The sequence below is a fragment of the Mandrillus leucophaeus genome, unplaced genomic scaffold (assembly GCF_000951045.1).
Source record: "Mandrillus leucophaeus isolate KB7577 unplaced genomic scaffold, Mleu.le_1.0 Scaffold1039, whole genome shotgun sequence".
Taxonomy (NCBI): Eukaryota; Metazoa; Chordata; class Mammalia; order Primates; family Cercopithecidae; genus Mandrillus; species Mandrillus leucophaeus.
In genome coordinates this window covers 403619-429557 of record NW_012098532.1, presented here as the reverse complement: position 1 = coordinate 429557, position 25939 = coordinate 403619, and the positions used below count along the sequence as shown (strand labels likewise).

Here is a 25939-nt window from a genome sequence, read left to right as displayed (position 1 = left end):
TTTAATTCACTGTCCCCACATGCATGCACACATGAACGCACACACACACGCGCACCAAGAAGATCAAATACAGAACTCAAGAGCCAGGTTCAGAAGTGCAAGCTTGTGCCTTGTGAAGCACAGCCCTTCATGGTCTGAGTTTCCAAGAGCTGTAGGTTAGATGGCCTGTTTCGGGTTGCAAGAACAAAGGTGTGCTTCCGTTTCCTTGGGTGATGGGACATGAGTGTAAGTATTAATGTATAAGTGAGCCCGTCCCTGGCAGCCACTGCTCTTCACAACTGATGTCTCAGGAGTGCTGAACAAGACTGCTCCCCACAACTTTGCTTTCCCCATTCCCCATGGCTCTGCTACTGCTGTCTCCCTGGGCTTCTCCTGGGTTCTGGGCCGCCTCACTGCCTATGCTCCTCTGTAGGTATCTGTCACATACACATTCCCCAAGAGAGGGGTTCTTATTGGGTCAGTTGGTCACTCCACCCTCTGGAACATTCTTATCAGCCTGAGTCCTCAGTGCAGAGCACTTCATAGACCTCTGGGCACCCTCAGACCCAACTGAAAGATGGCTACCCTTGACTCAGGCCCAGGCTATCTGGTGTGTCCATTTGTGACCTAAAGAAGAGTGCCTGGCACAGAGTAGCCACTCAACAAACTATTTACTGAATGAGTAAATAGTGATCCAAGATTGAGGAATCCATATGTCAACTCTGTTCAGAAGGAGGCTGTGAGTGAGGGAGGCATGGAGAACATTGTCGGATTCCTCTTTGATATATTAGGCTTAAGGCCAAATTCAGCAAATTCATTAACTGGGTTAGTACTTCTATCTCCAAAGTGCAGTATTGAGAAGAACACAAGCTTTGTAACCAAACAGATCTGAGTTCAAATCCTGGTTATCACTAACTATGGTGACCTTGGGCAAGTTTCTTGACCTCTCCATTTCTTTACCAATAAAATGAGGTGTATAGTATCTCCCTTGCAGTGTTGTTATGAAAACTAGTCCAGACAAAGAATGCAAAGCACCCACCTCAGTGCCTAATGCATAAAGACATTCAAGAAGTATTATCTGTTGAGATTATTCACGTCATTTTTCAAGTTAAACTTCCTGACTTGTGTCTGCTAAGCTCCTAGTAAATGCAAGTGTGCTTGTGTTTCTAAAGATAAGTTTGGACTTCTCAAGTCAACACACAGCCAGGTACCACAAATACGTCTACTTCTCGATGTTCACAACTAAAAGAAAAAGACTTTTATTTCTCTTGTTCAATTAGCTTTGAGACAAGGCAAGCCATCTCATCAATTTGCTAATATTGCTTTCAAATATTTATAAAGTCTGTCTCCTTATGATGGTTCTACAACCTGAGTTCTAATCTATTCTCTGGACTATTTCCCCAGATATATTGGAATTTGTTGCCAGGAAAGGTGGTTTCTCTGCAGATGTAGAACCTTGGCCAGGCCCCCACGTGGCAATAGTCAGGGTATCTCCATCCAATACACCAGCAGTTACCATTCGTTTCCCGAATACCTGGCCTTGTGCTGTGAGCAACATTATTTCTTCAATCCAGGAGTCAAGGAGATGGATGAGAAAGGGCCTGCTTCCTTCCAAAGTCCAGGGTATTCTATAGGGTGGGTGACCCACAGGTTGTCTGCCTCACCTTCCGTTGATGGATGTTGAGGATGTTTCCATTTTCACCTTATTACTAGCAATGGAGCAATGAACATCCTTGGACTTATATGTGTTCGTGTGTGTGAATATTCCCCTAGTATAGCTTTATTTATTTATTTATCTATTTAATTTTTTGAGACCTAATCTTACTCTGTTGCCCAGGCTGGAGTGCAGTGGCATGATCTCGGCTTACTGTAGCCTCTACCTCCTGGGTTCAAGTGATTCTCCTGCCTCAACCACCCGAGTAGCTGGGATTACAGGCGTGCTGTACCACGCCTGGCTAATTTTTGTATTTTTAGCAGAGACGGGGTTTCACCATGTTGGCCAGGCTGGTCTTGAACTCCTGACCTCAGGTGATCTGCCTGCCTTGGCCTCCCAAAATTCTGGGATTGCCAGTGTGAGCCACCGTGCCCGACCCCAGTATAGCTTTATGAAAGTGCAGTTACTGCATCTAACAGTGTATAAATAGTTATACACTACCCTTTACCTCGGTTATTGCACTCCTAGGTCTTTACCCTAGAGAAACTCTGAGACAGGTGAACAAGGGCATATATGCCGTGAATGTTCGTGATGGCAAAGAATGATATGTACAATTTGATGCAATTTATACAGTTTAAGAACATAGAACCCATACTGTGTAGTTTATTTTTTATGAGCACATACATAGCACATTTCAAAACATGCATGGACTTCAACTCAAGCTGTAATATTTTATTTCTTTAGGAAAAATGTTATGGGGCAAATAAAGGGAAATGAATTTGTTCCTAATATTTTCCCATATGCTTGAAAGAGTTCGTCATCTAAAAAAAACAAAGACAAGAAAAAGGCAGGGCAGATTCACAGCCCCTCCAGAGCCCACTCTTTTGTTCAAGGGCACCTAGTACATCAGAGAGATAGATAACCTCCATGGGAAGAGACTTTGCACCCCAATTCACTAAAAGTCCCTTCTCTCCCAGACGTCAGTATAAATCCTTAGGATGTATTGCTTGAGTAACCTTATGATTCTCGACTTCCAGGCCCAAGAGAATGACAACTAAACTTTTGCAATTGTCACCCTAACACTGGGACCTGCCTGCCTGTCCATCATGGAGCTCTAAGTATACTTGAACCACATGTGAGGAGTAATTGGGGCAAATTTTAGATTCAGCCCTGGATTTGGCAATGCTCTTTACCATGAGCCCGCCATTGCAATGCAGGGTGCAGTAAAGCAACAGCATTGCAAAGCTCTTTCTGGAACCAGAATTTTTGCCATAATGCCTTCTGCTAACAGTGTTGCCTAATTAGCAGACACAATGTGACCATCAGGCCTTATCAGCACCACTTGGTCTAAAACAGAAACCAGGAAGGGCTGTCTCTCAGTGCTTGGCCCCTGTTGCCATGGCCCCTGTTGCCGTGGTCCCCAAGCAGTTTTGCTTATGATTTCTCTCAATCACTTATAGCATCCATCAGCAAGCAGGACCTAGAAGTTCTTTCGGGCAGACCAAGAAGAAAGCTGTAAACAGGAAAGATAAGAGCAAGTAAGGGAAGTAATTTAACGAACAAACAAGAAAAGTAGATGGAAAGAATTTGAGGTGAGGCCCAGAAAACAGCTTTTGTTTTTTAAAAGAAATCTTCTTGAGATGTGGTAGACCAAGGTGTCTGGGTCAGAATTTGCCAAGAAGGGCCTATTATGTAGCTGCCATGTGGTATAGGTACAGCAACTCTGTGCCCTGGATTTTCCAGAAAAGTCCCAGTTTCAAGTATTTTATTCTGCTTGTCAGACCAAGAATTCTGATTTGAGATTCAGAAAATAAGGTCACTGTAGTTAGAGTAGTCATCCAGGAAAGCCTGATTTAGAATCCATTGTCCTCCCTTGCTGGTTGGCAGGGAATCCCCACAGGACTTGCCTCTAGGGCCCTGAAGGTCTGAGTAAAGTGGCCCCTTATACAGTCAAGAAATATCAAAGTGCCTCTGAACTCCATGCCCCCTCCACACTCCTGTAGCTCCCTGAGGGTTTTAGCCAGAAAGGCATGGGCTTTTGACCCCCATAGACCTGAATTAACTCTGCTAACCTAGGCAATGCTCTGAGCCTCAATTTTCTCATCTGCAAAATGAGAGCAATAACACAGGGTTATGACAGGGTTATTGTGAGCATCAGATGAAGTTTTTGTTACCTTTAAAGCACTGTACGAATGTGCACTGCTAAAATCCATTCCTTCATTCAACAAATAGGTATCTACTACATGCCAGGCATGAGGCCAGGTCTGAGCTTACAGTGGTGATCAAAACAGACAGGGTTCCTGCTGGTACCCTGAGCTTTCAGCCCAGAGGGGTAGACAGATATTAGCCAAAGGTCTCCTCACCCAAGGTCCAAGCAGAAGGGAGATACAGTAGGGCTACTCTTTTAAAAAGCTGACTGTGGCTGCTGCTTAGAGCCAGAAGTCAGGAGAGGGGGCTGGGAGGCCACTTAGGAGACTTCTGCCTACAATAGTGGCTTGGCTATGCAGCCATAAAAAAGGATGAGTTTGTGTCCTTTGTAGGGACATGGATGCAGCTGGAAACCATCATTCTCAGCAAACTATCGCAAGAACAGAAAACCAAACACCGCATGTTCTCACTTATAGGTGGGAACTGAACAATGAGATCACTTGGACTCGGGAAGGGGAACACCACACACCGGGGCCTATCATGGGGAGGGGGGAGGGGGGAGGGATTGCATTGGGAGTTATACCTGATGTAAAGGACGAGTTGATGGGTGCTGACGAGTTGATGGGTGCAGCACACCAACATGGCACAAGTATACATATGTAACAAACCTGCACGTTATGCACATGTACCCTAGAACTTAAAGTATAATAATAAAAAACCCCCACATATTACAACTTTATATGTTTGCTGATAAAGAATAGAATTATTTTACAAAAATAAAAAATTTGATTCAAAAAAAAAAAAATAGTGACTTGGTCTAGGGTGGTGGCAGTGCTGATGGTAAGAAATGGCCAAATCCTGGATAGATTTGGGAAGTAGAATCAACAGAACTTGGTGACAGACTAACTTTTAGGAGTGAGGAAGAGGCAAGGAGATACTTTAGCTAACTGTGTCCCCAGGACTTGGGCCACTGGAGCCCACAAAACCAATCCCAAGGCTGCTGAGGTACAATGTATGGAGGATCCATTTCTCCTTATCTCGCCTCTGTAGAGCAGTATGATGTCAGTCCTTCAGTCCAAAAATCAGCTTGCTAGACTTAATCTGAAAAAAGCATTTAGTACTTAAAAATTTCCTTTCGTGTAGGATAATATATGGCATTCTAGCTTTATGTTGAGTGCAGAATTCCTCTTAAAGGTAAATTGCTTCCAATTTTTAAGTTGTTTTAAAAATGACAAATGTAATTCTTTGTACACATTCATGGGGTACATAGTAATGTTTTGATATGGATCATGTATAGTGATCAGATCAGGGTAATTAGCATACCCATTATCTCAAACATTTATCATTTCTTTCTGTTGGGAACATTCAGTATCCTTCTTCTAGCTATTTGAAACTATCTATTATCATTTGAGTTTTTAAATTTTTTTTTTCTTTTAGAGACTGGGTCTTGCTGTGTTGCCCAAGCTGAACTCAAACTCCTGGGCTCATGCAATCATCCTGCCTCAGCCTCCCAAGTAGCTGGGACTACAGGCACATGCCACCATGCCTAGCAATGATACATGATTTTTAACTATAGTCATCCTACAATGGCATAGAACACTAGAACTTTTTCCTCCTTCCCAGCTGTAATTTTGTATCATTTAACAAATCTCTTCCTAGCCCTCCAATTTCTGAATGGGATATTACTTTAAAAATAGCTGAGTTACCATTAACTTAGGATGCTGAAAACGTTCTTAGTCTAGGCGATCTTCTCTGGAACCAATATATATGTTCTTTGAATTGGATTCCTTTCAAACCTTAGGCCCAGTAGTTTTTGTTCCAACAGATTGGAAGAGAAGAGGGCCCAAAAGGGGAGGAGATGGGAAGGGCCACAGACAAACTTAAGTTTCATAGCAGTTAACCACACTTAGCAGTTAACTATGCTTTACAGCTTCCAGGGGAATTTCACACATACCATTTGTTGTCATATTCTGCAAATTCAAGACCACAGCTGTCTCCTGACTTCCCGTCTGGTGTTGTTGCTACTTATTGCACTGCTGGGTCCTTAACTTTTTGGAGGAGAGCGGGGAGGGGAAAGTCTCTCTGTGATAAACAAAAAACTTCCAATAGACATTCAAAACGCTTCTTTATTCGAAAGAATTTATTCCATTTGCATTGAGAAGGAGTGTTAAAGAAAATTTGGTATTTTCCCACACCACTTGTCCCCTACACACATCAACAGGTCTTTCATTTCTCAGTTCTTGCAGTCCCACCCTTCAGAAGCTATTATCTGCTTGACAGTCTGCTGAGACCTCTTGTCTTTCTTCCTCTCTCAATTAAACTCTAAGGACTGAGGTTCCCATCTGCCCTGGAGCAAACACATCTCTTGTTATACCTGTTTCCCAGAAGCTGGAGAGCTTTTTTCCTTTCTCCAACCGCTATAGTTCTCTTTTCAAAACACTTAAACCCTCTTAGTGATGTTTAACTGCAGGTGGCAATTAAATTGGTTTCCCAAATGTGGACCAAACCTTCTCTTCAATGCCTCCTGCATTTACCCTGCCTCCACCCACCCTTGAACCAGGAAAGAAAAAAACACACAGACACAGTTTACTGAGTTATTGTCCTCTCTTCTGTGTAGCCCTCTCTTAACATGAATGTGGCAAAATTGCTAGGAAGAAATGGTAAGATGTATTTCCACAAGGTAGATCTCTTTCTCCACAGTTGATAGAGCTGATGCGGCCATCTTTGGTTATTGTGTCTGGAATCGAGCAGTACCCAACATGGTGCCCTTCCTCAGGCTCTTCCTTGGCAGAAAGACAGAGGTAGCAGCTGAGCAAGGGGAGCCAACAGAAGTGGAATGGCTCCTCATTCATAGACCCTTGTGGGTTTTGAAGGAGAGAGGAAAGAGAAAGTTTGGAAAGAATAGGACAGAAAGGGAGGAATAAGAAAGAGGAAGTTGAGAGGGGTGTTTACAAGTGGAGGAATAGTAGTAAAGCTATGAATTGAATAATAGAAACTTTGATTTTTAAATTTTTATTTTATTTATTTTTATTTTAATAGTTTTATGTAAACCGTTATGATATGTTATTTTTAAATATATGAAAATAAATATATTTAATGGTTTGTTATTATGAAATGACACACTTGCTGTTAAAATTTCAAATAGTACTGAAGAGTTTCAAGTGAAACATACATGTCAAAATCATCAAGGGTTACAGTTATTTGTGTGTCCTTGCAAACTTGTTCCGTGTATATATAAGCATCTGTGTGCTTTTGATACACAAATAAGATCATACAATACATACTGGCCCATTCCTTGCCCATTTTTTTCAACTTACCAGTAACTCTGCAGTTTTCTCATTTCTACTCAAAGAGATCTCCTTCATTCTTCTTAATGGCTGCATATCATCCCCTTGTGTGGATGCACTATGATGTGTGGAACCCATCCCTTGTTAATGGACATTTAGGTAAAATAGAAAGTCTAGCACCACACTATCCTATAGAAATACAATGTGGGCCACAAATGCCATCCACTTACGGAATTTTGAATTTCGTCGTAGTAGCTACATTCCCCTCCCCAGCTGATTTGAAATGCCACCTTTATTATACCCTAAATGCTCATATATACATAAGTTTGTTTTGGACTATTTTATTTCATTCATCTATTTGCCAATTCTGGCACCAGTATCCCCCCCCACCGAACTTTTTTTTTTTTGGACACAGTCTTGCTCTGTCACCTAGGCTGAAGTGCAGTGGTGCATTCTCGGCTCTCTGCAACCTCTGCCTCCCGGGTCCAAGCAATTCTCCTGCCTCAGCCTCCTGAGTAGCCGGGATTACAGGCCCCTGCCACCACACCCAGCTAATTGTGTGTGTGTGTGTGTGTGTGTGTGTGTCTTTTTAGTAGAGATGGGGTTTCACCATATTGGTCAGTCTGGTCTCGAACTCCTGACCACATGATCCGCCTGCCTGGGCCTCCCAAAGTTCTGGGATTACAGGCGTAAGCCACTGCGCCCAGCCACCAGCATCCCCATTTCTAGTAGCCACATTTAAAAAGTAAAAGAAAAAGGTGAAATTAATTTTAATAATATATTTTATTTACTCCAATATATCAAAAATAGTGTCTTACAATGTAATCAATATTAAAAATTATTAATGGGATACTTTACATTCTTTGTTTCATATTCAATCTTTGAAATCCGGTGTATATTTTACACATCCAGCACATTTCAGTTCAGACTGACAATTGCAAGAGCTTAAGAGCCACATGTAGCTTCTGGCTACTGTATTGAACAGCGGAGGTTGAGCAGGCAGAGAGGTTCAAAACGTCACCTGAGCTGTGTGTCTCTGTGGTTGGTAGGGATGGACTAGAAGGTCAGACATTGAGGACAAAATCCTCAACTTTGCCACTCAAGGCAGCTCATGAAGCTTCTCAGGGTCTTGGTTTGTGGACTCCAATAAACTCAAGGTATGCTGGTTGAGTGCAGACTAGAACAGCCAAGCCAAGTACAGTCAGGCCTCGCTTCACAATGGGGATACACTGTGAGAGAAATATGTCATTAGGTGATTTCCTCATTGTGCAAACATCATAGAGTGTACTTACACAAACCTAGATAGTGTAGCCTGCTACACACCTAGGCTATATGGTACAGCCTATGGCTCCAAGGCTACAAACCCATATGGCATGTGACTGTGCTGAACATTACAGGCAGTTGTAACACAATGGTACTTATTTGTGTATCTAAACATACCTAAACCTAGAAAAGATAGAGCAAAACTATGGTATCATCTAATGGGGCCACCGTCATATATGCGGTTGTCATATATGCAGTCCATTAACCCAGGGGTCCTCAAGCCCTGGGCCACGGACCCATACCAGTCCATGACCTGTTAAGAACTGGGTCACACAGCAGGAGGTGAGCAGCAGGCTAGCGAGCATTATCACCTGAGCTCCGCCTCCTGTCAGATCAGCAGTGGCATTAGATTCTCATAGGAGCACGAACCCTACTGTGAGCTGCGCATGCGAGGGATCTCAATTGTGTGCTCCTTATAAAAATCTAACTAATGCCTGATGATCTGAGGTGGAGCAGTTTCATCCTGAATCCATGCCCCCACCCAAGTCCGTGGAAAAAATGTCTTCCACAAAACCAGTCCCTAGTGCCAAAAAGGATGGGGACTGCTGCATTAACTTACATGCTGTTATGTGGCACATTGCTGTACAAATGGCCCTGGTCTTTCCATGAGCTGTAGCATGGCCACAGAGATATAGAAAGAGCCTGGGTGCTCAGGAGGTGATTATCTGAGGTCTGTCACAGGTTCCCCTTTCTTTGCTTTCAGAGGCGCCTCTGTTCACAGCTTCTCATCACACTCAAAACCCAATGCCTGTTTCCTTTTTTTTCAAAAGCAGAGTGTTTGGCAATGGGGCTCTGAGGAAATCCCTACCACTATGGCTGGGGAGTGTGTGGTGTGAAGAACCCACATTGTGGCTTACTCAACTGTGAGTTCTTAACTGTGTGGCCCCAGAGCCACTGTGCTCCTGGGCGGCAGTGGTGACAGCCATGGCGGCACAGCTTAAAGCCTGGAATGGTAAGCATGGGCTCAATTGCATCCTGCGAGGAGACTCGCATCAGGGTTTGAGCTCGGGGTTTGGTGCTGGATGGGTGTCGGCAGAGTGGGAGGAGGCAGGTGGCTGGAGAGCACTGGGGACAGGTGGAGCAGCCAGCTTTGCCCTGGCCTGAGTCAGGCCAGATTTGGGAAGCATTTGGACTCCACAGCAGGCTTGGGGGCTTGGCCCCTGTGTTGACAAGAAGCTGAGAAATATGATTATCTCCCACAGGACAACATACTGTCCCTGGACAAAGGTGGCGGTCTCACGCCCACTGCCTAAGTTCTAAACCAGCCCTCGCCCAGCCTTTTCTCCCCAAGCTGTCCAGCTACAAGACCCAACCCCATGGTGGAGCCAAGGGTTCAGAGCAGCTAGGCTGTAGGAGAAAGGAATTTCCTCCGGTGGCTGCCTGGGAGGGAGCTCTTTTTAATCGGCCCCACCCGCCAGCTTCCCCATTACCATGCCGAGGAGTGGAACAGCAGCATTCCTTTTCCCTTCCTACTGCTGCCTCCTCCAGCCCTGCAGCCTTGAAACTCTCGGTGGTATCAGACTCCTGAAGCACCAGGCAACAGCCCAGCTTCTTTCTGCTTGGTCACACAAGCTGTGACCTCCCAAATCATGCCTGGACTAGGAAGACAGAGCAGTGTCACAGGAAATCTAAGTCCCGTGTACATGGTGATCTCACCCCAGCCTCCACTGCTTCAGCCCCCTTCTTAGGTTGGCCAAAGGGTAGAAGCCCTGCTGATTAAGCCTCTTCCCTGAATGTTGGCAGCCTAGGCTCTGCACTAACTTAGCACCTAGTGCAGAGCCTGGCACATACGTGGGAGCTACCCAGAAACATTCTCTTGGGTGGATAAATGCATGGATGAATTAACAGGCTTCGAGTATTGTCTTTGTTGTACCTCCTCAGGGCTCCCAAAGCCTTAAAACTAAAACTTGTCACCTCATCACTTTATAGCCTTCTACTTGCAGGCATCTGTGCACCTGTTGATCTCTCCCACTAAGAAAAGGTGACAAGTGAAACCAGCCAGGGGATTCCTGAGGATAGTCTAGGAGTCTCGAAGCCTTGCAGTGGTCTTCCAGGCTGAATCATCCTACCTCGAGAACCAGGAGCATGAGAGGTGGCATCAGACAGACTTAGTTCAAGTCTCAACCCTGCTAATTCCTATATATATATAATCTTAGTCAAAAGTCATTTCACCGCTCTAAGATTTAGTACTCCACTCTGTAAAATGGGGCTAAAAATACCTACCCAGCATTATGGTGAGGAATAAATGAGAAAATGTATTAGGTTGAAACCTATGAAACTGTCCAAAGCATTTAAATGCCAGCAATTTGGTATGGTTCAACCTAATATATAAAGTGCTTTATAAAGTATAAAGTATAATAAGTAGCCCTCTATAAGTATTCATTATTCTTAACAGATATAATTTTAAAGTCACATATTGTTTTTTGCAATATTAGTGACTAATCCCTTTCATCAGAATACAGGTCAAACTAACAGAAGCAGCCACTTCTCTGACAGTCATGGGCTGCAGGAATTTCCTGGAGCATTTTGGCCTGGGAAATAGGGACAGGTATTTTTAGGAAACTAGACTGGTTCATGGAAAGCAATGGAGGTGAACACCAGGGTGACTTGTGACAGCTCCTACCTGGAAATGATTCACCCGCAAAAGCACAGTAGGAGTTGGCACATTCTCTTGCCCCAGATGGGAGTACCCACTCCCTAGCTCCAGTAGCAAGACAGAGGCTGCCTAGGACAGACATTCCTTCCTGGGGGACAGAGCCAAAGGGTCCGAGGCCAGCAGACATCTGGAGGAAACTAAAAACAGCTTCTTGCCAACTTTTCCCTCCCTAGTGGCAGCTGTCAAGCCCAGGTAGCTCCTCTTGACCTAGCAAAGTCCCACGCCTGGGAAAGCTTGGATTTGGAACTGATAGTTGCAGTGGCCACAGTGGAGGGAGTGGGGGAAAGGTTCTCACCATATTATACATCACTCCCTCAATCCCAATCCTAGATGTAAAGGTCACTGGGATTTCAGGCCAGAGGGGACTGGGAAGAGTCCAGAGAAATGCCCACAGATTCGCTCTGCCTCCGTTGCTGGCACCCCAGGCCAAGGACTACTGAAGCACTAAGCAAACAGCTATAAACTTCCTAAGCAGTATTTCTCACTGAGGGCATCGTGGCTCTTGTGGGTAAGACAATTCTTCATTGTACAGGACAGTCCCATGCATTGCAGAACATTTCGAATCTGGTAGCAAGGATAGAGCTGGATGAGTCCCAGGTCTGTGGTTCAGGAGAAGGGCCCAAGCAGAGTAGTGGCCTCTTCACAGCTCCAAATGGCACCTTGGAGAAGGCATCCTCAACTAGATGCTCTACAGCTGGCTTGATGGCTGTGCACTACCCCATGAGCCAAGTGCCTGGGTAATCTTGGTTGGGCTATCGGAAACATGTAAATTCACTCAGACAGCGCCTGGGACCTGAGAGGAGAAAAGCCAGAGAAGATACCCTCCCAGGGTTGCCCATGGGCAGGCAGTGCTCTGCACAGCTTTTAGTCCCAAGCCTTGGCCAGCCTGTGGCAGAAGGTCCATGTGGAGAGTGAGGTCAACTTGACCCAGTGCCCGAGTACCAGTTTCCAGCATCAGCCAAGATGGATGTAGGATGCATGACATTCGTTCAGGGAAGTGTGACTATCCAATTTGAGCTAGAGTATGGACTCCCCATAGCACAGAAGTGCTTGACCAGGAGTTCATGTACTTGAATGAGGAAAAAATTATAACTTTATCTTCATTAACCTGTAATTGAAAGTTAGCTTTCCTTCCATTACAAACACAGGCCACATATCACAGTGGCATTAGCCTGTGACTTTGTCTCTAATAGGAACCACAGATGTTTTTATATCTCATTACTGCTGCTGTAGGTGCCTTAAATTACTGTCCCACTCACGACTACTTCAAAATCATGGCAGTCACTGGACCCGCCACTAGCTCATGTTGCTTAATGTGTTAATAATGAAATGCATATTACTATGTTGCAAATTTTAAGACATTTATAGATAACTTTAAATGCAATTGGCTTTCTTTGTAATCCTATGTATTTTATTTTGTGCTTGTAAAAACATTCCAAGTAGAGGCCCATAAGTTTCATTAGGCTCCTGATGGAGTCCAAGCCATTAAACTGTTAAGAAATCCTGGATTAGAGGGTTGTCAGGAAATCAGCCTCATTGGAGTCAACAAGGAAGGCCTTGAGTATGAAGAGAAGGAGCATGGGCATGTGTTCTGCTCACATTGAGGAGATGCAAAGGTTTCTGAGCAGGAGGTTGCCCGAGGTGATGCTGAGGTCTCCAGCCTGGGATTCATTAACAGAAATACAGAAGTCAGGAGGAAGAGTGGATTAGGGTAGCAAGAGAGGGTTCTATTTTAAGTATATTAAATTTGAGACTTAAAAAAGTGGGTATCCAGGTGAAGATGTCCACCAGGCTCTGAGAAATGCAAGCAGGCAGACTGGGAGAGTGGCCGTGGCAACAGGAAAGAGTTGAGGATCATCCTCTGAGATGATCACGGGGGCATTTGGAATGATTGTGCTCAAGAAGGGAGAAAAGGAAGGGAGAGAAAAGAGGCCAAGGCAGGGGATTGTCATAGGCTGTCATCTCCAAGAAACAGATTTGGAGATATTGATTTGCCTGCAAGAGGTTTGTTGGGAACTGCCTTCTAGAACACCACCTGTGAGGGAGCAGGATTGGTCAGAGACAGGAGTTCACATGCAATGTAGTCACACTGGAGACCTCAGTTAATAACATGGGAAGCTCTGGAGCTGAGATGCTCTTCAGATGGCCCCAACTGAGGCCAGGCCGCTGCGCCTTTCTTCCCCCACCTCCCACCCCACCCCATCTATTGACCAGACCTTGGATGCAGGCTGCCCCCTAAGAAAGGGGTTGTTACCTTGGAGAAGAGACTCAACTGTGAGCCATCAACCAACACCTCTGGTAGCTGGGGGACTGAGTGCCTTGGTCCTGAATGGGGGATCAAGCAGCTCAAGGTCTGGTGTTCCAGTCACTCAGAAAATGCTACTGGCTCCCTCCCACCCAGCAGGCCTCTGGGCAAGTCCCCCCTGCAGCCCAAGGCCAGTTATAGGAGTCCCAAGGACAGGGAGTCAGGACCTAAAAGGAATTTGAGTCCTTGATGCCTGTAATTCAAAATCCTCAGTCTTTCCCCCAACCTCTTTTATTTGGGGCTAAGATAAGTGGCATGAGGTAGGCGGAAGTTGGAGGGAACCGTGCTGTTGCCATCCTCTGCACAGTTTGTTTATAAGAGGTTACCAAACTAAGCAAATCAGCCACCATGGAAACAGTCTTTGTGGCTTTCACATCCCTCCCTTCCTTCTGGAGTGACCCACATCTCAAAGAGGGATGTCACCACAATTGAGGTTACAGGTCTGCTCACAAGGCCTGTGAGCTACCCAGGAAATGCAATACTATTATAGCCACCAAGTAAAAGAAGGTTGGGCTTCATTTTTAAAGAGAGAAATGTAAAAACTTGACTTTCGATTTTGATGTTCATGTCCTTACGCCAAAAAATCAAACCAAATAGCAACTGAACTGACTATGTATAAATTCCCCCAAACCTTTGAAATTTAAAGTAGCTGTAGGAAACTTGAATCCAGAAAAACTCATCCATTCATTCCCTCATTACACACACACACACACACACACACACACACACAAAAGGTTCTGAGTTTGCAAAATGATAGGCTGAAAGACCAAGTGTGGCCTGAAGTTCAGGATTTTTTGTTCCGCATGGTTTAAAAAATGAGTTTTCCACATTCAGAAGTGGAGCTTACAAATAAATAAACAAATACCATCTCACACCAGTTAGAATGGCTATCATTAAAAAGCCAGGAAACAACAGATGCTGGAGAGGATGTGGAGAAACAGGAATGCTTTCACACTGTTGGTGGGAATGTAAATTAGTTCAACCATTGTGGAAGACAGTGTGACAATTCCTCAAGGATCTAGAACTAGAAATACCATTTGACCCAGCAACCCCATTACTGGGTATATACCCAGAGGATTATAAATCATGCTCCTATAAAGACACACACACACGTATGTTTATTGTGGCACTATTCACAATAACAAAGACTTGGAACCACCCCAAATGTCCATCAATGATAGACTGGATTAAGAAAATGTGGCACATATACACCATGGAATACTATGCAGCCATAAAAAAGGATGCGTTCATGTCCTTTGCAGGGACATGGATGAAGCTGGAAACCATCATTCTAAGCAAACTATCACAAGGACAGAAAACCAAACACTGCATGTTCTTACACATAGGTGGGAGTTGAACAATGAGAACACATGGACACAAGGTGGGGAACATCACACACTGTGGCCTGTCGGGGGGTGGGGGCTGGGGGAGGGATAGCATTAGGAGAAATACCTAATGTAAATGACTAGTTGACAGGTGCAGCAAACCAACATGGCACATGTATACCTATGTAACAAACCTGCACGTTGTGCACATGTACCCTAGAACTTAAAGTATAATAATAAAAAATAAAATAAAATATAAAAAAGGCCGGGCATGGTGGCTCACGCCTGTAATCCTAGCACTTTGGGAGGCCAAGGTGGGTGGATCACGAGGTCAGGAGATTGAGACCATCCTGGCTAACATGGTGAAACCCCATCTCTACTAAAAATACAAAAAAATGAAATAAATAAATAAATATACAATAAATAAATAATGTAAGTTAGTTCCCAATGCACCTTTTTAAAAAATCTTAAGATCTGGTCCCCATGGATGAATTAGCTAACACTAAGGGGTTCTGCCCCCTTGTGGGTGGGCAGGGAGTTCCCCAGTTCACAGCCAACCCCATTCAACCTGCTTCTCTCCTTGGTGTTACCTGCCTGGGCCCTGCCAGTGTTTGTGCTCATGAGCCCTTGATTTGGCTAAGCTGGGTGCTGAGGTTACACAATGGCAGATGATGTCATTGCTTTGCTCACAGGGCTATCTCCTCTGCCCTCAGGGCTCACCATCTAGTGGGGAGGAGAACCCATGTGCACCAACAGACAGAAGACAGAGTCCGGGGTGGGGGGGTTGGAGGAAGGAAAAACCCATGAGGAAAAGCGAAGTTGGGACAATGTCATAGAGACTCTAGAAGCAAGGGTAGACTTCTACTAGGTGGAAAAGAGGGCAGGGGTGGGAGAATGGCATTCTAGAGCAAAGGAACAATTCAGCTGGTGAATGGTGCTCCTAGAGGAAGTGGCGCATGTGAAGCAGAGAAGAGGCAGGAGCCAGACTGGGGAGACCTTTTTGGCCAGGCTGAGGAACTGGCATTTTATTCTGGTGGTTTTGAGGCAGAGGGAAGAGCTGATCTGACTTGTGTGTGTCTAGAAGATGACTCTCATGGCCCTGTGGAGGCTGGATCGTAAGAGAGCAAGATCCGAGGGAGGAAGAGCAGCAGGTAGGAGGTTCTTGTAATTGTTTAGGTGAGAAGTAACAGGGCTTTGATTTGGGGAGGTGCCAGCGAGTGGGAGAAGGAACAGATTTGAGAGGGATTTAGGAGGTCAGATTGACAGGTCTTGGCGATTCCTCAAGGTGGAAAGTAAAAACTGGGACGCAGTGGCACACTGGTGTGCAGTGTTATCCTGGCCATGGCAGTAGCTGCCCTTTGTTAGGGGTTCTGGGGCATTTGCAGTACTTGCCCATGCATTAACTCACCCCAGTTTCAAAGTCAAAGACACCAACCTACTGCCTGTCCACAGGCTTCGTGCAGCACTTCCTAGGTGCCAGGCTGAAGCGTTGCCTTCACATTCACTCATTGAGTCATCACAACTTCCCTAGGAAGCAGTTACTATTCTTACATCATTTTACAGATGAGGAAACAGAGGCCCATAGAGGCAACGTGAATATCCCAGGGTCACACAGCTAATAAGCGACAGAGCCAGGATTTGAACCCACATCATCTGCTCCAGAGCCTTTGCTCTGCTGCCTGGGGGCGGGGCCAGAAGAGTGGTCACTGAGCACAGAGACCTTCTGCACACAGAGCAGCCTGAGCAGACTGCAGCAGGCTAGTAGTGTGTGCATCCCACACATTTCTCCAGTGAGCATCTAGACGTGAAATCCCGAGGCCTTGTATGGGCTTTCTAGCTCCAGAAATTTGAGGAGATGTGGGTTAGGCAGGGAAGAAGGAAATGCTGAGCCCAGGTTGCCAGCACTGTGGGCAGTGAAGGAGAGCAGTCAGGTCACACCACACAGGTCCCTTCCCCGCCCCAGACCACAGACCCTCCAACAGCTTTCAGTTATGTTGAGCATCAAATCCAAATTCCTAACCACAGCCCATAAGACTCTGAAGTAATATGGCCCCTACCCACCTCTGGGACATCTTTTCTTGCCATGCTCCCCTCACACATCGCACATACACTGGCTCCTTTCAGTCATCCTTTTCCACCCCAGGACCTTTGCATTTGCTGTTTCCCCTGCCAAGTATGCCCTTTTTCTCTTTGTGCGGCTGGTTCCTTCTCATCATTCAGATCTCCTCTGCTTTAGTGTGAACTCCATGAGGGCATGGACTGTGTCCGTCCTGTTCACTGTTGTATTCCCCAAGCTTATGGGCCCAGTACACAGAAAGGGCTCTCTAAGTATTTGTTGAATGAATGAGCTATTTTGGTACCTGCTGTGTGTCAGGCACTTTACAAACATTAATTCGTTTAATCTTCAAAACAACCGTGTGAATTAGTGTGATTGTTATTCCCATTTTATAGATGAAGCACTGGGAGGTGACTTGACTTGCCCAAGGTCACAGGGCTTAGGAAGAAACAGAGCTGGAACTGGAACTTGACTCCTGACTTATGCTGGCCCCCCTAAACACATTGCTCCTAAGTGCGCATTCAGGCAGGTTTTTTTTTTTTTTTTTTTTTGGAGACAGAGTCTCGCACTGTCGCCCAGGATGGAGTGCAATGGCACAATCTCGGCTCACTGCAACCTCCACCTCCCAGGTTCAAGCCATTCTCCTGCCTCAGACTCCCAAGTAGCTGGGATTACAGGCACGCACCACCATGCCCAGCTAATTTTTGTATTTTTAGTAGAGACGGGTTTTCACTATGTTGACCAGGCTAGTCTTGAACTCCTGACCTCGTAATCCGCCCACCTCAGCTTCCCAAAGTGCTGGGATTACAGGCGTGAGCCACCTCGCCCGGCCGAGGCAGGGTCTTCGTTGAGAAAGGCCGGGGCTCTGTCCTTCCGTGTGCTGCTTTACATGGCTGACTTAGACTTCCCTAGAAAGGAATTGAAGCAATTCTGGTGGCCTCTCAGCTGGGGTTGTTAAACACCCTGGTTGTTCCACCTTTTCATTCTTATTTATTAAAAACTCCACAGAATTAGAGAAGTTCTTCAGAAAGCGAAGCAGAGTTCTCTGCTCAATGAGAAAGTCACCCCATTCCAGTAGGAGATGCAGCCAGAACCCACAGGATGGAGCATCCCCGCAAGGATGCCGGGAACAGAGGGGTGAAGTGCTTTCCTCTGGTCCCGTGTTTTCTCCACCAACTTCTTAGTTGCCTAGATCCTTGCTACTTAAAGTGAGGTATGAAGACCAGCAGCAGCAGCAGCAACAGCACCTACGAGAGTGTTAAGAATACAGAATCTCAGCACACACACCCCCACTCCACCTACTGTGCCAGAACCCACGTTTTAACAGCATCCCCAGGGGATCTGGTGATTCATATGCACAAAAAGTTTGAGAAGCACTGGCCTAGAGGACAGCCTCTGAGAATGACCTCCTCATCACTAGACTGGGAGCTCCCTAAGGACGGGGACTGTATCTCGTTGTGTCCTCAAGGCCCCCTGCACAGTACCAGCCACCTAGTAAGTACTCAGTCATGTTTCTTGAATGAGTAAATTTATGAAGGAATCTAGTCACATACAGCCAGCTTAGGCACAGATAGAATCATTTACTATGCATGTTGTGCAGCCCTGTCCCCTGCCGTGACCCCCTCCAGCAAGCTTTCCAACAAAGAGGCCCAACCCCAGCCCTGGGACTCTCCTCTTGGCCTATGGTCTTGTGAGGGAGGCCCAGCAACAGGGAGTTGGTTTCTGTAGGCCCTAGACTTTGGACAGGATGCTGAACGGCTTGTCCCCTCCCTGTTTCTTCCATCCTCCCACCAAAAAAAAAAAAGACCCAAGGAGGAACTTCTGAGGTGCCCACACTGTTGATTGCTCTCTTTACTGAGGCCATGGCTTCCTCAGCACACATGGCCACCACAGTCCCTGTCCCACATCTCAAATTGCCCCCTGGAAATCCGAGTTCCTCCCAAAGTGCAGAAGGTGCTGTCAGGTGCTGGCTACCAAGCCCTTGCTGCATGTGGAACCAAAATAAACCCCTGTTGATATGGAAACGGGTTGAATTATTTTAAGAAAAAAAAAATTGCTCCTTCATTAAATCGTGTTGTTATGGCAACCGGAATTAGGAAAGTAACTTGGCCATGGAGGTTATGTGCAATGTTTTGGGACCGAGAATTTTCAGAATAGTGGAAAACAGTTTGTGAGTACATCTCCCTGCCCCCGACTCTGCCCGGAAAAGGAGGATGAAGGCCAGTTGAGCATCCAGCCACCTTACCTGGGTGGACTTGTGCAGGGTGGCTGGGGGCTGCTCTCAGGGGCCAAGCCTGCGGTTGTGCAGGCTGAGGCCATAAAGGATTATGTGGGAAAGATAGCTAACTGGGCGGAGGATGTCCAGACCACAGGTCCAGCACTGTCTGGGTGTACAAGTAGTCCTCCACTCTGCTGCAAAAAGAGTGTCCCAAATTCCTGGAATTAAGGAAAGGTGGGAGGCTTAAATAACAACAATAGCTACTCTTTATTGTGTCTTTACTGTGAGCCAGGCACTGAGCTAAGAAGTACTGGACACACTCATAGCAACCCTGTGAGACATTATTATTATCTCAGTTTTGCAAATACAGACTGTGTCTTAGCTCAGTGAAGAGACTTGTCCAAAGTCCCACAGTAAGTAAGTATAAGGTAAATTAAAGAATTGCAGCCGTAGCAGCAGCAGCAGCAGCAGCAGCAGCAGCAGCAGCAGTTCCGTAGTAGCATTTTAGCAGCAGGGAGGGGCTACACAACCCCTTGACATACTCACACTCAGTCCTCCTCAGAAGCAGGAGTGGATACTTGCAAAGACAGTTGGCTGAAGTGAGATTCACTCATTTATTCATTCAACATGCATTTAATGACCACTTGCCATGTGCCAAGCACTGTGGATATGCTGGTGACCAAGACAGACAAGGTCCTTGACCTCAGGGAGCTTACAGTCCAGGATAGGGCAAACAGACAGTCATCAATGAAACCACTTACCAAGAAAAGCTTCAAGTAGTGGCAAGTGCTATGAAGAAAAGCAAGCAGAGTGATGTGGCTAGGGTGACTAGGATCAGGACACCATAGCAAGATCAGAGGTCTATCTGAAGAGGTGATATTTGAGCAGAGACCCAAATGAAGGAAGGAAGCAAGCCATGTGAAAATCAGGGAAAAGAGTGTTCCAGGCAGAGGGAACAGCCAGTTCAAAGGTCTTGAAGTAGGAATGGACCTGGCATGTTTGAGGAGCAGCAAGAAGGCCCCTGTGATAAGAAAAGAGCCAGCAAGCAGGGAGGGGCAGAGGCCAGATCATTCAAGCCTTATAGATCATGGTAAGGACTTTGCATTTTAGTCCTGTGTGATGAGAATCTATGGGAAGATGTGCTGGGGAGCAACGGGATGTGACTTACTTCTTTCTTTACTAATAGCTTTCTTGAGATGTAACTCACATACCATGCAATTCACCCATTTAAAGCATACAATTCAGTGACTCTTAGAATGTTCCCAGATATGCACAAGCGTCACCATTTAATTCCAGAACATTTTTATTATGCCAAAAAGGAGACCTCTTTCCCATTAGCAGTCACTTCCCACTTTTGCCAACCCCTACCTCTCCCCAGCCACTAGTAACCACTAATCAACTTTCTGTTTCGATGGATTTGCCTAATCTGGATATATCACAGAAATGGAGTCATATTATGTGTGGCCTTTTGTTACTGGCTTCTTTCACTTAGTGTAATGTTTACAAGGTTCATCCATGTTGTAGCCTGGATCAGAACTTCATTCCTTTTTTTTCCTTTGAGGCACAGTCTCATTCTGTCACCCAGGCTGGAGTGCAATGGCGGGATCTTGGCTTACTGCAACCTCCACCTCCTGGGTTCAAGCGATTCTCCTGCCTCAGCCTCCAAAGTATCTGGGATTACAGGCTTCTGAGTCTTCACTTTCCCGTTCTCACAGGGAGGCTGAACATGGCTAGCAGAAAATAGTTATTGTGGTAATGAGAGAGAGTTGAAGTAAACCACAAAACAGTGTTTACAGTATGATTCCATCTTTGTTTGGCATAGGAAAATTTCTAGAAAGATATACCCAAGGTATCAGCCGTGGTTGCCTCTGGTGTATAGGATTATGAATGTTCTTTTCCTCTTTCTGTTTGTTTGTATGTTCTGATTTTTAACTATGATAAGCATGTTTCGCTTTTGTGATAAGAACAAAAAAGAAAAGCATAACAGAAAAGCATGACAATTTTTAAAAGAGGGAATTGCCTAGAAGCCATTAGCAAGCAAAGGGAGTGGAAAGGGTAGCAGCAGCCTCCTGTCTGGAGCAGGCTTCTGAGCCATGCCCCAGCCCACGGGACAGCATGTGTCAATGCGCCTCTCAAACTGCAAAGGGCCCTTCCTGCCAGAGGAGGTTGGAAGCCCCAGGAAGCCGACCCTGAGGCAGAGATTAGTGTGCAGGAAGTTTGTTAGGGAGGCTCTTGGGATCCACAACTGTGGAAAGTGGGTGAGGAGGCAGGATTATGCAGAGGGGGTAACGTAAACTGCAACAAAGGCCACAGTCAATCCAAAGGGGAAGCTCTGGAGCTGAGAAAGCCCCACAGAGCTGCCCTGAGTTGAGGTGAGGGAGCCACCTTGGCAAGATGTGACACTGGACAAGGTAATCCCCAAAGAGGGCTAACAACAAAATGCCTTCTGGCAGCTCGGCCAACATTTAAGAGAGTAAGTAATTTATCCCTGAGGTGGAACCTTGGCAGCACATCACAGTGTCCACTATAAGAGGACTGTTTGGCAGAGATGACCTCCATAAAGGCAAGTCGATAGGCAGATACGAGGGGAATTTGGGAAGAGGAAGAATTCATCTTTGAACTCAGAAACCTGGCTTCATCTTCCATTCTGAGCTCTGATCTCCATTCCTGATTTGTCTTCTCAGACAGTGACCTTTGAAGAAGCGATAGGCCAATTTATGATTCTTTAATTGCTCTGGAATGCAGACAGGGTGGAAGTATTATTGGCCTCCTTTTGTAGATATAGAAAGCTGAGTTCAGAGGGAACACACAGCGAGGTTGTGATGAGGCAGAGTCTCAAAACCAGGTCTGTCCAACTCCATGCCCCAACTTCTTTCCCTGTTAACACAGCTGCCCAAACTTTCAAGCAATTTGGGTTGTGGTCAGATGGATAAATCCGTTCCTCCTCGTTAACACTGAACCAGTTTGTTTTCCATGTCCAGCAATCAATTTTCAGATGAGCTAGTCCCAATCCTGCAGATTACAAAGTCAAATTTGACTCAGTTGGTGCAACCTAAAGGGCCCCTTACTATCCTGAAAAGCTGCTGTGTTTGGAGGAAGGCAGAGCTTCCTCCCACCAAGGACAATCCTGAACCTCCCCAAGTTTGGGGGGGCGGGGGGCGTGAGAGGCTGCAGGCAGACTGACTGAGTTAATCCTGAGTTAATCTTATTAACCTATGAGATCAATTGGCTACAGGCGCCAGGCAAGTGACAGCACAGGCATTAATTCAGCAGCAGCCGGGGCAGCCTGACAGCCAGGGGCTGATTTATCAGGCCTTTTAATGGATGGGATTGCATTTAGCTAATTGAGTCTGGGGCTGGCATGGATAAGACAACCCCCTTGTGATATGCAACTGCTCAGTGGACGTCCTGCCATTGTTGGGGGAAGGGTGACAGAAGGAAATAAGAAGGCAGATGACAAGGAATGCTCCCTTCCTGGCCACTGTAAGGGCTGGTGTTGGGTTCCAGGTATCTCTAACATGTGAACCATTAGTGTAGTGTAGGGCAGTGATTCTCAAAATGTGATCTTTGCACCAGCAGCATCCGTTGGGAACTTGTTAGAAACGCAGATTCCTGGGCCCTCCCCAGACCTCCTCAATTTGAATGTCTAGGAGTGGGGCGCAGCAATTCCTGTTTTATCAGGCTCTCCAAAGAATTCTGATGCACGCACTCAAGCTCAAGACCCCCTAAAGGAGTTATGAGTGCAAACTCTAGTACCAGGCAGCCTGGGTTATAGTAGCTGTGATATCAGGCAAGCCATCTAACCTCTCAGTGTCTCAATTTCTTCATCTGTGAAATGAGGAAAATAATAGTACCTGCTTCATAGGGCTGTCATGAAGATTAAATTTGTCAAGTGCCTAGAGCAATGCCTGTAGTAAGGGCTATATATATATAAATGTTAACAACTGTTATCGTTGGAAATAATGGAGCATGGGACTTCTGTCTGCTCCCTCAGTATGACAGTAATTCTAACTGGATCATAAAGTTTCCTGTGATTTAATAAGTAAAAAAAAAAATGGCACAAAATTGTATCTTTACTACAATTGTACTTATGTAAAAATACTTATGCACATGGACAAGGTGAAATTATGGATGGTTTCTTTAATCACAAGCTTTTGAAATGTGGTTAAACATAATAGATCTTTGAGGTCCAAATATTAAATAAATTCAGATGGACAAGAATAACATTGAATCACAAGATAAGCAAAGGACAGAGTTGAAGTAGAGACTACTATAGAGGACTCATGATAAAAGACTGCATCCGTGGGTCCCCACTCCACTCAGGGGCAGGGGCGTGGTTCTGGGCTCATCAGGTTATACTAGAGCAAAATGAAGCTCAAGATTCCTCAAGGTTAGAAGGGAGGAGACGTGAGCAAGAGTGTGGTCCACCTGAGGATGCTTAATAACAGTAGCAAGGATGGTTGGCCCCAGTGAGGACAGCTAGGGGGTGCTCACGGGGTCTGGGCAATGGATTCATCCTCAGGGAGGGAGAAAGAGTCCAGCTGAGAACGAGGGTGGTCTTGGAAGCTGAGAGACTTGGCTAGCTGTTGTGGGAAAGTCTGACCACTTTTGAGAGCGCCAACTAAATCTCCATCTATAAAGGATAAGTACAACTAGTCAGTGAGTTTTTATCTCCATTTTGCCACCTACATATCTATAGGTACCAGGGTCCTACAGATTGGGCTGTGAAATCCCGGCATAGGGCCAGGAAAGCTGATTTCAAGATCAAGATTCAGGTCAAATGATTGGGGTGGGCATGTGTTGAGCTTGAAACTCCAACTATGCATGCTACTCTCAGCCCCATTTTCCCCTTTAAACTAGAACAAAGACACTAGTAAAAGTTTACTGAGGTCTGAGTACGGGGCTTGTCTCTATAGTATATATCTTTGCATCCCAGTAACCAGTTTACTTTTAAATGGTAGTATATCTGTTGATACATAGTCACTATAGGGTCTAGTATGATGCACTAGAATTTCTGCAGTTTATCACAGCTGCCTTGATCACATTTTGTGGCCATTCTTTTGATGCTTAAGTGTGATATTGTGGTATGTTTCTTACTTACCAAGGTTCTTTTCTGATAACAACTTTATTAAAACAAAAACATGTGCAAACCACACAATTCACCCATTTGAAGCATACAATTCACTGGGTTTTAATATATTCAGAGTTGCACAACCATCACCACAATCCATTTTAGAACGTTTTTTCATCCCAGAGAGAAACTGTACCCATTATCAGTCACTCCCCATTTCCCCTCAATCCCCTCCCCAGCCCTAGGCAACCACTAATCGACTTTGTGTCTTAATGGATCTGCCTATTCTGGACATGCCATAGGATCAAATCACTGACTATGTGGCCTTTTGTGACTGGCTTCTTTCACATAACATGATGTTTCAAGGTCCATCCATGTTATAGCATGCGTCAGTACTTCATTCCTTTCTGTGACTGGATAATTCCATTGTATGGATAGACCACATTTTTATTTATTTATTTATTTAATTTTCCATTCACTGGTTGATGGACATTTTGATTGCTTCCACTTGTTGGGTATGGTGAATAATGCAGCTATGAACATTCATGTTCAAGTTTTTGTGTGGACATAGGTTTCCAATTTTCTCGGGTACATACCTAGGAGTGGAAGTGCTGGGCCAAATGGTAACTCTGTGTTTAACATTTTGAGGAACTGCCAGACTGTTTTCCATCACATTACATTCCCACCAGCAATGTATTAACACAAGGGTACCACTTCCTCCACATCCACACCAACATTTGTTTGACTTTTTTATTATAGCCATCCTAGTGGGTGTGAAGTGGGATCTCATTGTGGTTTTTATCAGCATTTCCCTAATAACTAATAACTAATGATGTCGAGCATCATTTCATGTGTTCGTAGGCCATTACCACATAATCAAAAGATTATATAGTACTATCTTTTGAGAAATGTCTGTTCAGATCCTTTGCCCATTTTGATTTGGATTATTTGTCTTTCTATTATTGATTTGTAAGATATTTTTATATGTTCAGACACAAGTCTCTTATCAAACATATGATGTGCAAATATTTTCTCTTATTTTGTAGGCTGCCTTTTCGCTTTTTTCTTGAGATAGTCTCTGTCACCCAGGCTGGAGTGTAGTGGGACCATCATGGCTCACCACAGCCTCGAACTCCTGGGCTCAAGCAATTCTCTACCTCAGCCTCCCAAGTAGCTGGTACTACAGGTTCACATCACCATGCCCAGCTAATTTTGTCTTCCTCTTGTAGAGACAGGGTCTTGCTATGTTGATCAGGCTGGTTTCAGATTCCTGGCCTTGAATGATCCTCCCACATCAGCCTCCCAAAGTGTTAGGATTACAGGCATGAGCCACCGTGCCTGGTTTCTTTACACTTTCTTGAAGGTATTATTTGTGACACAAAGGTTTTTAATTTTGACGAAGTCAAATTTCTGTTTTTCTCTTTTGTTACTTGCACTACTAATGTCATATCTAAGAAACCACTGCCTAATCTAAGGCCTTAAAGATTTATACCTGTGTTTCCTTCTACATTTTATAGTTTTAGTCATTACATGTGGGTCTTTGACCCATTTTGAGTTTAATTTTGTATATATATGAGAATGAATTCCAACTTCATTCTTTGGCATTTGGATATTCAGTTGTCCTAGCGCCACTTACTGAAAAGACTATTCTTTTCGTCATTGAATGGAATTGGCACCCTCGCCAAAAATCAATCAGCCATAGATGTATGGATTTATTTCAGGACTCTCAGTTTCTTTCCACTGATCTATATGTCTATCCTTATGTTAGCAACACACTATTTTGATTACTATAGCTTTGTATGAAGTTTGACATTGGGAAGTGTGAGTCCTCCAACTCTGATCTTTTTGAACATTGCTTTGACTGTTCTGGGTCCCCTTAATTTCCATATGGATTTTAGGATCAGGTGGTCAATTTCT

At 45.0% G+C, this 25939-nt stretch overlaps 1 protein-coding gene across 1 annotated transcript in view; it reads left to right on the top strand.

The window, feature by feature from the left end:
• NHSL2 (NHS-like 2) overlaps positions 1 to 25939 on the top strand; it is a 231544-nt gene that overhangs the window by 181117 nt on the left and 24488 nt on the right. The window lies entirely within an intron of this gene.